This window comes from Cyprinus carpio, chromosome B2 (genome assembly GCF_018340385.1).
Source record: "Cyprinus carpio isolate SPL01 chromosome B2, ASM1834038v1, whole genome shotgun sequence".
NCBI classification, from domain to species: domain Eukaryota; kingdom Metazoa; phylum Chordata; class Actinopteri; order Cypriniformes; family Cyprinidae; genus Cyprinus; species Cyprinus carpio.
The window spans coordinates 16,767,780-16,785,081 of NC_056598.1; the positions used below are offsets into that span (position 1 = coordinate 16,767,780).

The following is a 17,302-nucleotide window of genomic DNA, read 5'->3' on the forward strand; positions in this document are numbered from 1 at the left end:
TTTGATTTACCTTACATTATTTACTCTATTTATTATATTTTGTTTACTTTATTTTTTACATAAAAACTAAATAAATATAGAAATAAGGAAGTATTGGCATTGGACAAAATAAAAAAAAAATCGTTTTTATGGACAGTGTTGGATTTTATTATTATTATTATTATTATTATTATTATTATTATTTAATAAAAATATAAAATAAAAATAATAAAAAGAAAAATACATATGTTTTATTTTTTGTATCTCATACAGCTAGTGGATAACACATTGTGTGTCCACTCTCTATACAAGAGAGACCAGGACTAGTTGTCACACAGGCAATTTTTGGAATCAGATTTGTCTATAAATAAACTTTTAAACACAAATTTTCCCTGATAAATATTAACAGCCATGAAAAAAATAAAAAAATAAAAAATCTGGGGCCACTTGCATAAACCTAGTGACTGTGTTGTTATTTTTCAACAACTAGTTTGACCAACTAGCAGTTAACCAAGTGGTAATTAATCCTACTTTTTATGTGACTGATTAAAAAAAGTAATGACCAGTTTTGTAGAATATATTTAGACACACACACACACATTTGCACACACACATATATATATATATATATATATATATATATATATATATATGTATATATATATATGTATATATATAAAATATTATATATATATATGTGTGTGTGTGTGTGTGTGTGTGTGTGTGTGTGTGTGTGTGTGTGTATGTGTGTGTGTGTGTGTGTGTGTGTGTATGACTAACTTTTAAGACTTTAAAACCGGCCACTGATGGTTTATGTGTAATTGACCATTCAGACCACTAGGTGTCAGAGAACAATCATTTTTCATATAACAGCGCATACAGTAATCAGTTTATAATATATGTGTGTATTACACACACATACAATTCTAAATATGAATATAAATATATTAAAACTAGCTCGTTAGGGTTGAGTTAGTCACTCCATGCATGTATGCAAGTAATGGTGTATCTTTTTTTCTTGATTGATATAGTAAAACAATTCAGTTGTTCGAGTGGGTTATAATGTATTGATTTACATGTTTTTTAACAGATTAGAAACTACAACAATAACTTTGTATTATTTTATATTATATATATATATATATATATATATATATATATATATATATATATATATATATATATATATATATATATATATATATATAAACAAATAATTATAAATAATAACTATAAGAAATGCAATGTATAACTTAGTGATTATTCTCAGTATAAAAGTATAATGCTTAAACAATATGATGGTCAATTCTTTCTTTACATGGCTCTTACAGATTAATGATGGCCTTGCCAATAACATAAATATTATATTCATTCGTCAATGGAAATTATATATTAAAACATTTTTAAGTATTTAAAGAGTACTTTTGTGGCACGGGCGGAGTTTTACCTTCCACGCAAGAAAGGAGAAAGCTCATCAAGCTGCTATGTGAATGCTACAATATGAATCAGCAGTGAAAAGGAAGAAAATGAGCTCCTTTCATGTCACGGATGTAAATGTGCCTCCGCAGGATCAAATGCATGCTGAGTCTAACTAAGAACAAGAATGACAGCAGCAAAAGGAGCTTATGAAACCTCTCATTTGGTTCTATTCACTTCTCTGATTGGATGCAAGTGACATGGGCTCTGTGAAAAGGCCAGATCATTTTGACCTTCTACAGACAGACTGCACAGCAGGGTTCCCCCCTTTCACACGCAGCATCACAGCCCCTGATATGCTCCATTCAGCCATCTCTCATACTTCAAGAGGGAACAATGTGACCTAATTGGATGGCTCCTTTTAATTAACGTTATTTTGACGGCAAGTATGACATGTCTTGCAAAGATTTTGTATCTTTGGCAAGATATGTTGGTCTATTTTTGTAAAGGGCAACCTTAAGGATGAGCCTTGAATTATTATTATTATTTTTTTTTTTGTCATTGAATTTGGCGACCAAAATAAAAATCACTTTAGTTTCAACCTTCAATGTTTTTGAATGATGATCTTAATGGTTAATGGTTTTGGTAAAGCAAAAATTACAGGTTCAGGTTCTGGAAACCATACAATGTACAAAATTGGAATATTATTGCAGTCACCATTGTTTAATTGTTTTCTTGTAACCATATGTCTATTATATCAAAGAGTATAATAAACCATACTATAGAATATAATTTGTTGCCTATTTTTTCCTGAATTCATGCTGGGCTAATGGAATTATTGAGGCCCGCATTTCATCCTATATGAGCCTGGACCACAAAACCAGTCTTAAGTAGCACAGGTATATTTGTAGCAATATCCAAAAATACATTGTATGGGTCAAAATTATCTATTTTTTTTTTTCTTTTATGCCAAAAATCATTAGGATATTAAGTAAAGATCATGTTCCTTTAAGATATTTTGTAAATTTCATACCATAAATATTTTAAAACTTAATTTTTTTTATCAGTAATATGCATTGCTAAGAACTTAATCTGGACAGCTTTAAAGGCGATTCTCTCTCTCTCTCTCTCTCTCTCTCTCTCTATACACCCCCCAGATTTTCAAATAGTTACAAAATAAATATCCTATCCTTATTTATTCGTCTTTCACGTTATGTATAAATCTCAGTTTCGAAAAACTGATCCTTATGACTGGTTTTGTGGTCAAGGGTCACATGTAGGCATTCATTATAAACTATGCAAAAGAACATGTTAATTCAGACTTTAAAACGTCTGGTCTGCTTGTAACGTAATTAATGACAATAATTATATTTTGAAATACTAATGGATAAATAAAAAAAGATGAATGCTAAAATTATCAGCTTTATTCTTGGAATTAAAGTTAGGCGCTGTGATACGTAATACAATGATGGTTTGTGATGGAGCGTATCCGGTTGGCAAAATCTAAAACCTGGCGTGGATAATTGGTTACCAATTGAATAGAATACCAGAACAACGCTAGAGTATGCTGATGGGTTTATGAGCCAATATGTCAGGGGTTTAACAGCATTGTGCACAGATTTAAATCCAAATGTCGTTTTCCAGGCAAATGAATTTAGGAATGTATTAGTAGTTTAAGCTATGGGGATTCCAGTGACTAATGCAGATAGCCTACTGATAAGTAAGGAATGGGTGTAATGATGATAATGTAGGTGCATACACATGCTGTAATTATTAGGTATGCAATATCTGGAAATTAATTGTGCATGCACTGATTGGACTATTGTTATTCTGAACTAGCTATTTATTGTCTATTTTTGAACTGACACAGTTTTTCAAATGTTAGCCTACTTCAAACCTGACATTACATTTCAGATCTTAAGAAAATGACAAGATTAAAACAATCTCCCTCATTATTTAACAGATGGACTTAAGACGTCTTAGATTTTTCCTAAAGGAATTTTTTCCCAGCATGAGCTCACTGAAGTCCACTGGCCAAACTCCATGCCGTATTTTGTCGGTGCTCCGGCATCACTGAACAGCACACGTACCTCCGCTGCAGCTCCACGGCTCGCTGTCAGGTGCGGATCAGACCGACTCCAGTTTCATATCCTGCGATCACCCCTCCACACACGGTCTGTATTTCAGAAACGCTAAAGGATTTATTTCACCACTCTGTTTATGAATTGCGACTGATAAAGACCCTTAGGTAAGGTTTTCTTATTCTGATATGCGGTTTGTGGTTTGTTCATAATAATCATAGCGTGGTTATTTTCTTGTTGCGAATTGCATTGACTGAAACACGTCGCGTGGTTTCCGCTGGTATCCGTTTCTTTATCACGCCACTTCGGTGCCGCTTCACAGACGCGGTAAATCCTGTCGCGTGCTGTAACGTTGATGTTTCAAATAGCTGTGCACTTCATTCCTGCAGCCTCTGATTCGCTACGGTCTCTGTGAATGTACAGCGAACAAAGACCGGTGACACAGTCAGGTAGCAACATGTTTCAACAAAAATCTAAATTACCTACATTAGATGTTTTAGATGAGTTGTCTGTTTCGATTAAGCTAAATTATTGGCAATCACCTGCATCTAACATCTGTTGCAGAAGGAAATATTGATGCTGTGAGACCAATATACAGCTGTTGAAATGACAGATGATGCGAGTCTTATGGTGTCTCTCCTAAACTCGGAATGCCAAGTTGACTTGGTTATTTGAGTAAGAAATTACATCATCTCTTAATTTAATTAAATAAAAAAATGTTGTTTTATTATTGTTTTATTGTATTTTATTTTATTGAAATATTTGGCACACATATTTGCCTGACTTTGGCTCAACTTTCATAACGGTAACCATGATTTGAAATGCACTTAAAGCTTATGTTTGAAGATAATATTACATAAATGATAACTGTTAGGACAGAAAAATATTTTTTGAGTGAAACTGGTAGAATTTTATTTTCCATTGAATTATAGCTTTCTACCTTCTTTCTCTTAGTTTGGCTGTGTCATATCTACTATATTTGAAACATCATGGGATATTGCTATTGATTAAGAGGTTTATATTGTTAAACTAAAGATCATTACAGAATTTTAAAATAAAAGATAAAAACAACAACCAATCCTGGACCCTTAACCATAAATGTACTCTCACAGTTCTAAAGAAATCATGTTTCTTTTTCATCAATGTGATTGTGTTTTTAAATTTGCCAAATCTGGCTGTATTTAAACCTCTTAAACATGTAAACTTTGATCAATTGGTTGTTTATTGAACTACAAAGAAGTCTATACCTGTCACCGTCTTATTGTCTGACATAAATGTAATTTAGTTTTGATGTCATGCTTAGGGGAGGACAGAAAGCTACATCCTGAAAGACAGTGAGGGAGAGAGAGAGAGAGAGAGAGAGAGACAAACTGTGGAGGTGGGTGGATAAGAGATTTATTAGATCTGAGTCAGTCCACTGTCAAGTGCCCTGGAACAGTGTGATTTTATTTTTCAACAGCTTTTCTATGAAGCTTGAAGTAGCGTCTGGTTTGCTTTTATTTAAACTATACCTAGATATACAGACTTATTTCAAATAACACATTTTGAAATTCAAAAATAGCAGTGTGACCGTAAAGTCTGGTTATCCATATTAGATTCCCCCCTGGGTGTCTCATCTCCGTTCTCCATCCCAGTAGGAAGAGTTGAGCTGTATCACTGTCCAGACTAGCATCACTGGGCATGCTTTAATGATGGCTTTGTTTGGTAATAGGAATGAAATAATCTCATTAGGAAGTGTTCGGTAAAGCTCAATTAAATGCAATGATCATTTTAAAATAATACGCTTAAAGGACACCTTGAATCTCAGACCACAATTTGCCTCACTGTTAAGGTTGTGTTCATTTTATTAGCCATTAAGCACTGCCACCAAAATCCATTCTGTGCAGTTTAGTCAGACACAGCGGCGCAGAATGATGTGCGAGATGGTGGAGGATAAGAAGGCCAGTGTGTGAGGAGATGATCACTGTAACAGAATTTGACTCTTGATGTGATCGGCTCATTTTACACAAGCCAGTTGAGCCGACAATTTTGTGCAGTTATTTCACTCACAGAACTCGATATGCACTGCTATTCTACATGCCCTGTGATCTCTGATTTTTATAAATTGTTAATGTTTTAATCTTGTAAAGCTTTTCATTTAGACTTTTTTTAATGGCTCTCTAATGTGTACGTTTACAAGAAACAATATTTTAAATTCTCCTATTAATACATTTTAATCAAGAGCTACTTTTTTTGATGGGGATAAAGAATATATCCTTCCAGCCTGAGGAGATTTATGATTGGATTAATGTCAAATTATTGTAAAATATAAGCTTGTATTTCTTCAAAGAACTGTCCCTCATGATTCAGCTAAGGACAGTCTGAGTCCTCTTCCATTTAGCACTGTCCCTTAAATAATGCTAATAACACTGGATGTTGTGGAGGAAGGGTGTAAGTATATGGTGCAGAATTAGCTGCAAGACTGTGGGAGTTTGCATCTTAATGAGGATAGCTGTGTGATTTTCAGAGGTTTGCGGCCCTCTGCACTCTGAAACAGGTGGTATTTATGCTGCGGAGGTGGAAGGATGATTCACTGAAAAATGTTGTGCCTTGTATAGCAACTGCTGTAACGTCACTCAAAAAAAAAGGATGTGAATCATAAAAAACGCAATGTTCCACGTGATTAGAATGTATGGATGTTCATATATATATATATATATATGACACATACTGTAATATGTGAATATGTAGAGTAGGGATGCAATGATATTAAAAATGTTGTTCTATTTTTTATTGAAATATATATATATATATATATATATATATGATATATATATATATATATATATATATATATATATATATTATATATATATATATTTATATTTAGGTATTTATTTTATTTAAAATAACTGTGCTGTCCCAAACTTTTGAACAGTAGTGTATATTCAATATTGATACTGATAAAAAATAATTAATAAAAAAATAATAATAATAATAACAAAAAAAATCTGTAATATTGGCCAGTAGCTGATATGGCACAGATATATTGTGCAGTTGTTACGGAGTTAATTCTATTTATTCTAATTCTTATTTTTGTTGGTGTTAAATGAAAAATTAACATTGCAACCAAACATTTGAGTGAATTTATGAAAAAGTGACGTGACATACAGCCAAGTATGGTGACCCATACTCAGAATTCGTGCTCTGCATTAAACCATCCAAAGTGCACACACACAGCAGTGAACACAGACACACACACCATGAACACACACCCGGAGCAGTGGGCAGCCATTTATGGTGCAGCGCCCGGGGAGCAGTTGGGGGTTCGGTGCCTTGCTCAAGGGCACCTCAGTCGTGGTATTGCCGGCCCGAGACCAATCCACAACCTTAGGGTCAGGAGTCAAACTCTCTAACCACTAGGCCACGACTTCCCCTTTGTATTATTTGGAATATTACAAGCTAAACCATTTTCTTTTTCTGTTAAGTGAAGTTTAATTTTATTTTGTTGATGATGTTTGATGTTTATGGTATATGACCAAAATCCCCAACAGCGAGTATCCCCATTTGTGTTTCACCAACACTTTCTCACAGTCTAGCACATCAACCCCCTCTCATTTTCTGAGTGCTTTATTGTTGAAACACACACACACATAAACCTGCCACAGATTTAACCTTTACCTCCAGGCCTCCCAATTCACTAATAGGTCACATGTAGGGCAGTAGTCCCATTGCAGGAGACAAAACAATGTGCTGGCAACATTCAGTGTCCAGCACTGTGTTTAAGTTATTTGAAGCGGTAGAATGAGAAATGAAGGGAAAGGTGCTACTAGCTTGTTTTATTCTGATAGCTTAGCAGCTGTCTTTCACACTATCCTCAGGCTGAGAATTGTCTTGTCCCAGAGAGATGCCTTTAAATGGTCTATAAACAAACACAAGCATCATGTCATGTTTCATAGAATGACAGTCTCCCATATAATATATTAGTGTTGGGCGATATGCTCCATAGTCATATTGTCCTATCGTCAGCCTGTGCGGTCACCAATACATGATATCATCATGCTTATTTATTGAATTATTTACTTACTTAGTTTCATAGACGGAGAGTGAACCAACTCCAGGGTAAGGCTAAAAGCAGCTTAATGTTAGTGTAATCTATTAACTGCATGTTAAAATTTTTTAGTCAAATAGTGTATGTCATGTCATAAAATAAATATTTTATATGACCGAATTTGTATTTAACATGATCACAATTTAATAATATTGCAATTTACTAATCATAATGCTTAAATTTCCTCAGTTATTCAAACATCAGCTACAGAAAACAAGTAAAGAACATTTACATTATCAAAGAACATCATCACTGACAGTCTAACACGTTATTAATGCACTTTAATAAAAAATCAGTGAAGCTGTCTACATTGAATGATGAATAAATTTCTAAAGGCCCGTTCACACAAAGGACAATAACTATAAAGATAATGATAAAGATAAAGTTCTAAAACACTTTCTCAGTATTAAAGAATAGCAGAGTCCACACCACAGCTATAACGATAAAGGCACAGAGAAACAATATCGTTGGAATCACTTTCAGAACGATTTTTTTTTCCAGTTGTTGAACGATACAAACATTGACAACAAATCAGAATCCATCCTGCTTTAATGAGCTCGAGAATTTAAAGTGGCAGAAGAGTGTGTGCTTAGAATAAACAGACTATATCGTCCACGGGTGTGGAAACTAATATCCTTATCTTTATAGTTATTTTTATAGATACCATTCTCGGTGTGAACAGGGCTTTATACTTACATTGCACGTACATCTGCATGAGGAGAATTAAGTCAGCAAGCGATGGTGAATAGTAGAAAAAAATATGTTTGTTTTTTCGGTGATGACTTATCTTAACGCCTCTGATTGGCCATTTTATTAATATGATCAGAATAATGTTTTATTGTTTGTAATAGGGCAGCTGTGGCCTAATGGTTAGAGATTTGGACTTGTAACCAAAAGGTTGCAGGTTCAAATCTCGGTGCTGGCAGGAGTTGTAGGTGGGTGGGGAGTGAATGAACAGCGCTTTCTTCCACCCTCAATACCCATGGCTGAAGTGCCCTTAGCAGGCACTTTCACACTACCCCCAATTGCTCCCGGGCGCTGATATAGCTGCCCTTGCTCCGGGTGTGCCTTTCATTGTGTGTTCACTTCTCACTGCTGTGTGTGTGTACTTGGATGGGTTAAATGCAGAGCACCAATTTCGAGTATGGGTTACCATACTTGACAAATGTCACGACTTTCACTTTCACATAATGTGCAACACTGTAAAAGTAAATAAGATGAGGCAAATAAGCCCTAAATTAGATAATAATAGCCTAATAATAATAATCGTCTTGATTATGTCTAAGGCATCAGCCACAGGCGATATCTTTGACTCTTGTTGATGTGCAATTGATGGCTGTGCAATTAATCGAAAAACAGTTAAATTTCGACCTCCAACGATTATAAAAATACAATAATCGAGATAATAAGACTTGCATAAAAAAAAAACTTAAAGCACAGTTTGTTTTATTGGCTCCTCCTGTTTCATCCTTGGCTCCTCCCTCCATCATCACCTCCCTGGACTATGTCTGCCGGCCCCCTCCCGGGTGTCCGTCCTCCTCCTGAGCCTCCTCCCAAGTTCCCACCCGTCCCTCCTTCTGTTATTGTTACAGCGCAGGTCGCACCTTCCAGGAGGGAGGAGTAATGTCAAGAGCCTGGACTGTCTTTGTTGTGTTTTCCCTCCCCATGTGCTCCATGACCCAGTTTCTCCCCTGTCTGATTAGTCATTCTGTTCACCTGTGTTCCTCCCAGTCCCCTTGTTATCCTGTGTATTTAGCCCCAGTCTGTTCTGTCTGTGTTTGTCGGGTCCACTAACGTCCATGTGCTATGTGTGTGTCTCCTGCCTACCCTGTGTTAACCCCATGTTGGAAGATTAAATACCATTGTTGGTGAATTCTCCTGCATCTCCGCGTTCTTTGCTCCTCGTTCCTCGCTCCAAACACAGTAGATATCGTAATGATATTTGTGTGTTTTAATGTGTTTGAAAGACAAAAGCCTTCAAAAGATATAGTAATACATGAGTGATAATTCAAATAAAAATAATGTTCAAATAATAAATAACTTGCTTATTATATAAGCTGTAAAGCTGTTTAACTTTTTTAATAGTCGTTTCAATATTTGTAGCTTTTTGTTGCCATGGCAATGAAATATAGTATTTTTTCCCCCCATTCTTTCTTCACACTAATCATGTTGACACACATACTAGTCTTGTGGCTATAACACTCCTCAAGGTAATCCAGATTTTGCTTTGCTTTTATTTATGGGATAAATGAAAATCGGACATTACATCAAATGTTGTTAATTGAACTTAACTCGTATTAAACCCGGGCTATTTCTTGAGCAAAACTATTATCAGACAAGCTGATACAGTTGTCCTACACAGTCAGTTTTGACAGGTCAGCCACAATTGATCAGCCTTTCCTGCAACTGGCCTGTTCCAGGATACCTCCATCACTGCATACTAGAATGACATTTGGCCTGCAAGCATCGTGAAAGGGAAAGACACAAGGGCAAAGACAGATTGGCATCACACATATAGTCTAAGCTCATTATTGTGGTGTTTCTGTAGACAATCCAGAGAATTCTCTACTCTGTGGACTGGAGTGAACTCCTCCTGTTTAATGGATTTGTTACTTTGCAGATCAAGCTGCACTGCTAGAAATTAGCATCACCCCCTGTGAAGATATTCCTGTCAGCGGCGCACATCAAATGACATGGTTCATCTGGAAACATTGTGCTTTACTTTTAATGTCGGAGAGAATAATGCTCTCAAACGCCCATGTTATCTGCAAAACACTGGATCATGTAAGCCCCTATGTATATATTATACACCTGTATGCACTTTGAATGAGAGCATATGTAAATATATTAAGATTAAAAAGACAAGCCGTATCCTTTTCTTTTAATTTTTTATTATTTTTTTTAATTAGTTTTACACCATCTGTTCACAGAAATATAAACGTAGATACCTGCCAGCCTGTAACAATGTCTGTAAGATTGTAGTGTTACTGTTTCCAATGCTTATAACTCTTTGGAGCACATAGTAAGTGATATCCTGCAGGATTGCCTCAGGGAAAGATTATGCAAAAGATGCATGCTTTTTGTACCCGACATGCAGTTGCTAATAGTAGCATAGCAATAAACCAATCATAGAGCTATGGGACATTACCTGTATGTACTGTCTTTGAAATATGGTCAAATCATTAGATGCTGGCCTGCCTGGTTGCAGTGGAGATTTACAGGTTGAATGAAACGATCAAAGCTAAACGTGTGTTACAACCACAGAACTTATTGATGTGTTGCCTGGAAACAGCCTATTATACAATGTTTCAATGACACGTTTCCTGAATAGGCTATATGTATTCATTGCTAATCAGTTCTTTGGCTTTTTAATTATTTCTTTACAGACACGGACTCATTATTTTGGTCTCAATTGCTAATGAAGGTGCTAGCACAGAACTAGACTAGCTGCTTTAATGAGCTCTCCCAAGGAGGACTATGACACAAGATGGAAAGACTTAAAATCAATGAGCTATTTTAGGGTAGCATGGTAAGTCATGAATAATGTATGTAATAAGTCATGAAGAAAGGTATGAAGTGCAGAATTGGGCCATTAAATGTTAAAGCTTGTCGTTTTTGCATCACCAAATTAATGGAGTTGCTTGAGTAATGACAGTTTCAAACAGGTTTCCTTTTTCTTGGTTGGACAACAAAGAGTCCTGCCCTATTTGTACACTTTTGGTTGAGCCAATAATTTTTGTTATTTCCAGTAACCTATAAATTAAAACTAAGTAAAATTAAAAATAAGTTACATAAAATTATACATACTTTAGGTGAATTTATGGAACACAACATTATTTGATGTTAATTTTGAGATTTGCTTAAGATTACACTTAACAGTTTTTTTTGCAATCAGTTTTTATATTTGAAGTGAGTGTTGTTAAACTGAACGGATCACATATGTTGGTTCTAAATTTCTGTGTTCTGTAAAAATAGGGAAAGAGAGCATGCACAAATATCAGCATATATAAAACATTGACCAATTATATACCCTGATTGCATGCATACAACATGGAGATGTCTATATGACGACTGTATTTACATCTGAAAGACATTTTTTGTTTGCTCATCTGCAATACATCTATGGGATGTTTCCTATTAGATCTCAAATAGGCATCTATTAGATGTCTTTAAGATGTTTATGATTTATAATGTATGTAAAACAGACATCCGTCAGATGTTTGTACAAAGCAGATGTTTTCCAGATCAAGTGATCTTTATCTTGCAGATGCATGTGTGCTATCAGGGTACCAATACCAATTATTAAATTATATACCAATACCAATTATTAAAAAAAAAATATATATATATGTAATAATATTGGCAGATAACCAATATGTTGGTGATATATTGTGCATTTCTACAGTTTTTGGGAAAGCCTACAGATTATTTTTAAATAGTCGTCTCTTTAGATTAAAGTCACAATGAACTGGAAGTTGCAACAGATCTTTTCTTCCATATTCTGATGTAGATTTTTTTTTAAATGTTATCTTATTTTAATTATAGTGTATGGTTTTATCATTTGTATGTACTTTTTGTTTGTAGTCAGATTGAGTTAATTTTGATAAAACAGTAAGATTAAACAAAGAGCAAAAACTACATGTGAATGAATCGTTCACAATAATATATGAACATGCATTTACAAAATGGTGGGTGAATTTATTTCATGCTGAAGTTAAGCTGGGATAAGTGAAAGTATTTTAACATGATTAAGCTAAAATGTAGAATAGTCCCTTTGAATTAAATCATTTGATTTCTGAATTATTGTATGTTCTTCCTAATACATTGCCTGGAGATTTCAGAATTTGGAACAATCTGGCAGTAATTTGAAATGCCTGACGTAGTTTAAAAGCTCTTTCTATTTAACTTCCCAATTCCTCCTCTGTTCCTGTCTCTCTCATTGCTCAGCACCACTTTGGGTAATGGTTGCTCAAGTTATTTTATTAAAACCAGTCATCCTTTTGTGTTGATAATGAATCTAATTTGGATGCCTCATGCAGCCATTGCTTTAGGTCATACATTTTTCCTGTTGAAGCAATTTTTTTTTTTTAAGTATTCCATTCTGCTGGACTAAAAAACGGAAACAGTGTTTTAAAAAGTAGGCACTGAATGCAATAATGTTAATACTGTAAGTCAGTTTTTTGTATTTTTCTTTAGCTGTGAGCTGTATCCATTAAAGTATCATAAAAGTGGTATATGACTTGTGCACAATATTTCAAATCAAACATAGCTTCAGAATTTCACCTTTTGTGTTCCATGGAAGGGTTACAAGTTCAGAACATCATGTGGCTGAGCTATTGACGACAGAATTTACATTTTAGGCTGAGCTATACTTTTATTACTTTACGGTACAGTATCAGCTGTTCTCGGGTGTGATTTTGTTGCGTCCCAGATGTTATTTTGTTCCATTTAGTCCAAGAAGTCTTTACATTTCATTTCTTTATTTTTATTTTCAGAGGCTGTTCAAGGAATATATTGTTAAAAGAATCACTCTTGAGTCTTTGGCTACTCATGCTGCTAAATATAACACAGGATAAAGCTTAACCACAACATATTGTTTGTTTCTTTTTCTTTTTTCTTCTTCTGTTTATGATTAGAGTCAAGTTTAAGTAGCAGGTCAAGACCTTTTGAGAACTGAATTTGTGGATTGGTTTGATCCAAGACAGGATGGTACATCATTGAGGCTGTGATGAGGCCGTGTAGACACAATGGCAGCGGCACTAATGCCATTCACTATCAGACTGGCGACATCTGAAGCTGTGTGAAAATGTGTAGGATTACTATCAGCCTCAGTGGAACTGAAGGACTGTGTTATTTGCAACGATGGTCTGCTGAGAGATGGAGCATGAGGGTGGCCTCAGGGAAGGGAGAACCAGGGGCTAGGGAAAATAAATTATAAAGCATTACAAAATATCCTGCTGAGTTTGTTTCACATTTCTTCCACATGTCTTCCTTCCACTCTGTCGGTCTTTGCTTTGCTTTATTCCAACATGAAGAACTGTGGTAATTTTATTGGTTTTGTTCATTTCGCACAGGATTAGTATTACCTGGTGACCTGCAGTCATTTTTAAAAATTTGCAGAGGTTGTCTGTGATCTTAATCCCGTGCGAATCGGCCATGTCTGTAATTTGTAAAGTAAAAATGACCTCGGAAATGACCTACCATGTTTCGCCGAAAACCGAGGTCCTGTGATTTTAGTCCCGTGTGAATCGACATCTCTGTGATTTGGCCAGTGTTTGGCAGGTCGTATATCATTTTTCAAGGTTTTTGTTTCCTGTGCACCTTTTTATCCATCTTTTGCAAAGAATGGAGCTGCGTGTTAGTGTTTTGATAGTATTTTGGGTGCTGTCATATCGCTACACCATACAATTTGCAGAATTAGAAACCTTTTGAGGTTAGTGTGTTACAAATAAATCAAGCATAAAGCATCCGGGTATCCAGGTGATAAATTCGAGTAAAACTGAATCAGGCTGCGCTTATCCCGTGAGAATGCACCACACGAAATTCAGATGTGGGGGGTCATTTCGAAATCACACAAGGTCCCCAGATAATACTAATCCCGTGCGAATAGGGCTTAGGACACCTACGCCCTCGATTACACGTGTTTTAAAAGGCAGTGGGGGAAAAAGTTGAGAGTATCACAACACTTTTTCCCATAATCGCTGCAGAAAGGTTGACTGCTTTAATGAGTCACAAGTCCCCTTTACACTCAGCACATACACATGCTTACTTTAATTAGCCATAGACGGGTCAATTGAGCTGTTATTTTTTCTAGAGCTCTAAAACTGTTTATACATCAGCTCTTTGCACTCCACATCTGTTAACATAATAGTATTTGATTAATCCGTTTTTTTCCGATTCAGTTTTGTCTGTTTATATCCAGCAGAGTCTTGATGATTCGATATCTAATAGGTTTCTTTTTTTTCATTCTATTAGATATTAGATTTAGAGGATCTAAGGGCTGTATTGGGTGGATATATCACAGAGGAGGTCTTCTCATTAACTGCAATTAATGGTAAATCCTTCGGACCATTTTGTGAAATGGTAATCTGTGCGTCAGCAAGTGTTGTTACCTTACATGGAAATTATTTTTAACGTGTTATTTTACTTCCATTTACCTTAAATTGTTATCTTATTAAAGTTATATTTGTTATTACCTAACACTTGCAGTTAAAAACTTTGAAATTCAAATCATTGCTTCTGGCTAAAATGGAGTCCTCTGTCATAATTTTGCTTTCTCAGCAAAAACTATTCCTCGGTTATTGGATATAACATATAAAATAATTATTCGCATTTTGTTACCTGTCTGAATAGCAGTCTCTTAGTATATACAACTGATTACCTTGAAATTGTATACACCTTTAAGCACAGTATATATCTATATGGGTATTTGTTGCTTTTGTTTCAAGGGAAACATCTGTAAAACCTTACATGCCAGTAAAAGCAATTATGCATTTGTTCCTGGAAAGGTTTCTGAGCTTTATACCTGAGTGCAGTTAGCTATTAGGGGTCATGTAGACGTGTAGTGAATCTTTGCCAGCTGAACCTGTTTCTTGACCAGGAAGTGACACTTCCAGCAGAGGGGAGGTGGAGAGATAGGTCATCTCACCAGATGGCCACAGCAGGTAAAGGGGCTCAATGGGGGGCTCTTACTTTGACAAGACAATTACAACGTAAGTGATTCTGAATTGAGTCACCTTTTTGCCACTGATGCTGTTTCCTTGGACCCTCAGAAGTGATACTTTCTTGATGCACCAGTGATTTTCAAAAGAACACATTTAGTGATAATAACACAGAAATTTCGAACCAACATGTGTGATCCGTTCAGTTTAACGGAATGAACTGGGTCAAAATGTAATGTTGTAGTTTAGAGAACAATGTTTGCTGTGTGCTGCATTTAAATTTTAAATGTTTGTCTGTGTTTAAATTGTACCTACTAAGGGCTTGCAGTGAGCTGAGACTTTAATAGTTCATCATTTTAATTGTTCAGCCTGACAGCCTTAAGATTGCATGTAGATTAAAGATGCATTCCTCTGAAATGCATGGCCGTTGTGCACCATGGATACAACAAGTGTTTTTGATATCAGCATGTTAGTTACATTTTTGTTTGTTTAAATTTGAAAATATTGGGTTAGCTGGTCAGTGTCAGTTCAATAAACTTAGACCGATTGTCTGTATTGATTGATATAATAGATGTATTGGTGTCAGGTCTGTAAATAGAAAAGGACCATTTTTATATTAAAGTGCTTATATGCCTTACCAAATGTTTGTTATATGGATTCGAGCTAATGAATTTCTGCTTCACCAGCCTCACTGTATAGAGTTAATGAGATTTTTGTGATAATAAATGGCCACTGCTTTTAATCTTTGTTACATTGGCCCCCTTTGTAAGATCTCTCCATGCAATTGCCAAAGACAGCATATCTTTATGGATATTTACTTCTACATAAAAGAAAATGGGCCTTGCCTTTATTCATTATCATCAAACTTAATGATTAATATTAGTGTTAAAGACCCCATAATAATGAGGTGTCTAAAGATGTCATCTTTAATATTTGAATATACACATAATTTCTGACATGTCTCCACACTGGAATTGACATGTCAGCTGATCTGTTTTCCCCATTGTTTGATATAAAGTATTGATAATATCTGAATTTATTTCCATTGACAGTTTTAAAATTATGTGATTTTGAAGTAAAAGATGTGCATTTATGGATGCATATTTGCTTGTAGTATTTTAAATGAATAGTTTACCTAAAAATGAAGTTGAAATTTAGCATTACATCACTTTCATTGGATACTTTACAGTGAGTGAGTGCATTTAGAATAAGAGTCCAAACAGCTGATAAAACATCATGAAATCTTGGCCTGAGATTTTGGCCATAAAAAAGGATGAATGGGTTTTCATTAATAAATTTAGACATTAGAATGAAATATTTAGAGAATGGATACATGCTTTTTGTACTAATGTCAAATTGCAGTTTTTCTCTAGCACTCCTACGACCATTAAAAAAAAAAAAAAACAGATGTTCCCATGGTGGCGTATGTATTGGCGTAATCTTGGGATACCAGCTGTGCCTCCCTATCATTATAGATCTCTTTCTGTCATTTGAGTGATGAGGGAGATGCAGGCTCTTTTATGAACTGCAGTGTAATTTCTCGTGAAATTATTACATAGATTCTGTGTGTTCTGAGGCGTGCAGTAAAACCAGCTTTTGTTTCACAAGGGCATTCAGAGGGCTATACGCCCCCTCGGCAGAGGTTTCTGGCATCCTGAGGGTGGAGAATAATGGAAATGATAAAGCCCCCTTTCTTCATTTTAAATGTCAACAGAGTAATTGACTACACATTCTGACTGCCCAATTCTTCTAGTCCTTGGCTCACACCCTAAATGCATGAGTGCTATTATTAAAATTCAAGATATTCTTTATAAGATATCAATTGGGGTGCTTTTTCTGTGAAAGTAGACAGTTGACTTCAGAAAGATCAAAGCAGTACTATCATGTGGGACACATTATTTTACATTGCTTTTGGATTTTTCTCCTTACAGAAAGCAAGAATTTGACATTCTGCAAAACTTTGAATGTGTCCAGCTTTATGAGATGTGTTGTACTAGTTATGTATGCCAGTGTAACCTGCAGCACTGAACACAATGAGCCCCCGTGTCATGAACTCTTATGAAACAGTGCTGTTT

General features: G+C 35.2%; 1 protein-coding gene across 6 annotated transcripts in view; it reads left to right on the top strand.

Moving 5' to 3' along the window:
- Nucleotides 1-3,437: 3,437 nt before the first annotated feature.
- The window catches only part of dlgap1a (discs, large (Drosophila) homolog-associated protein 1a), a 117,682-nt gene continuing 103,817 nt past the window's right edge, over nt 3,438-17,302 (top strand). For 3 of the 6 annotated variants that reach the window (XR_006154014.1, XM_042718356.1, XM_042718358.1), the window contains exon 1: nt 3,442-3,643. The gene's annotated coding sequence lies outside the window, so the exon portion shown is untranslated. Of the gene's footprint in view, nt 3,644-17,302 lie in introns of all 6 variants that reach the window. The other 3 variants (XM_042718354.1, XM_042718353.1, XM_042718355.1) reach the window with 3 other exon arrangements.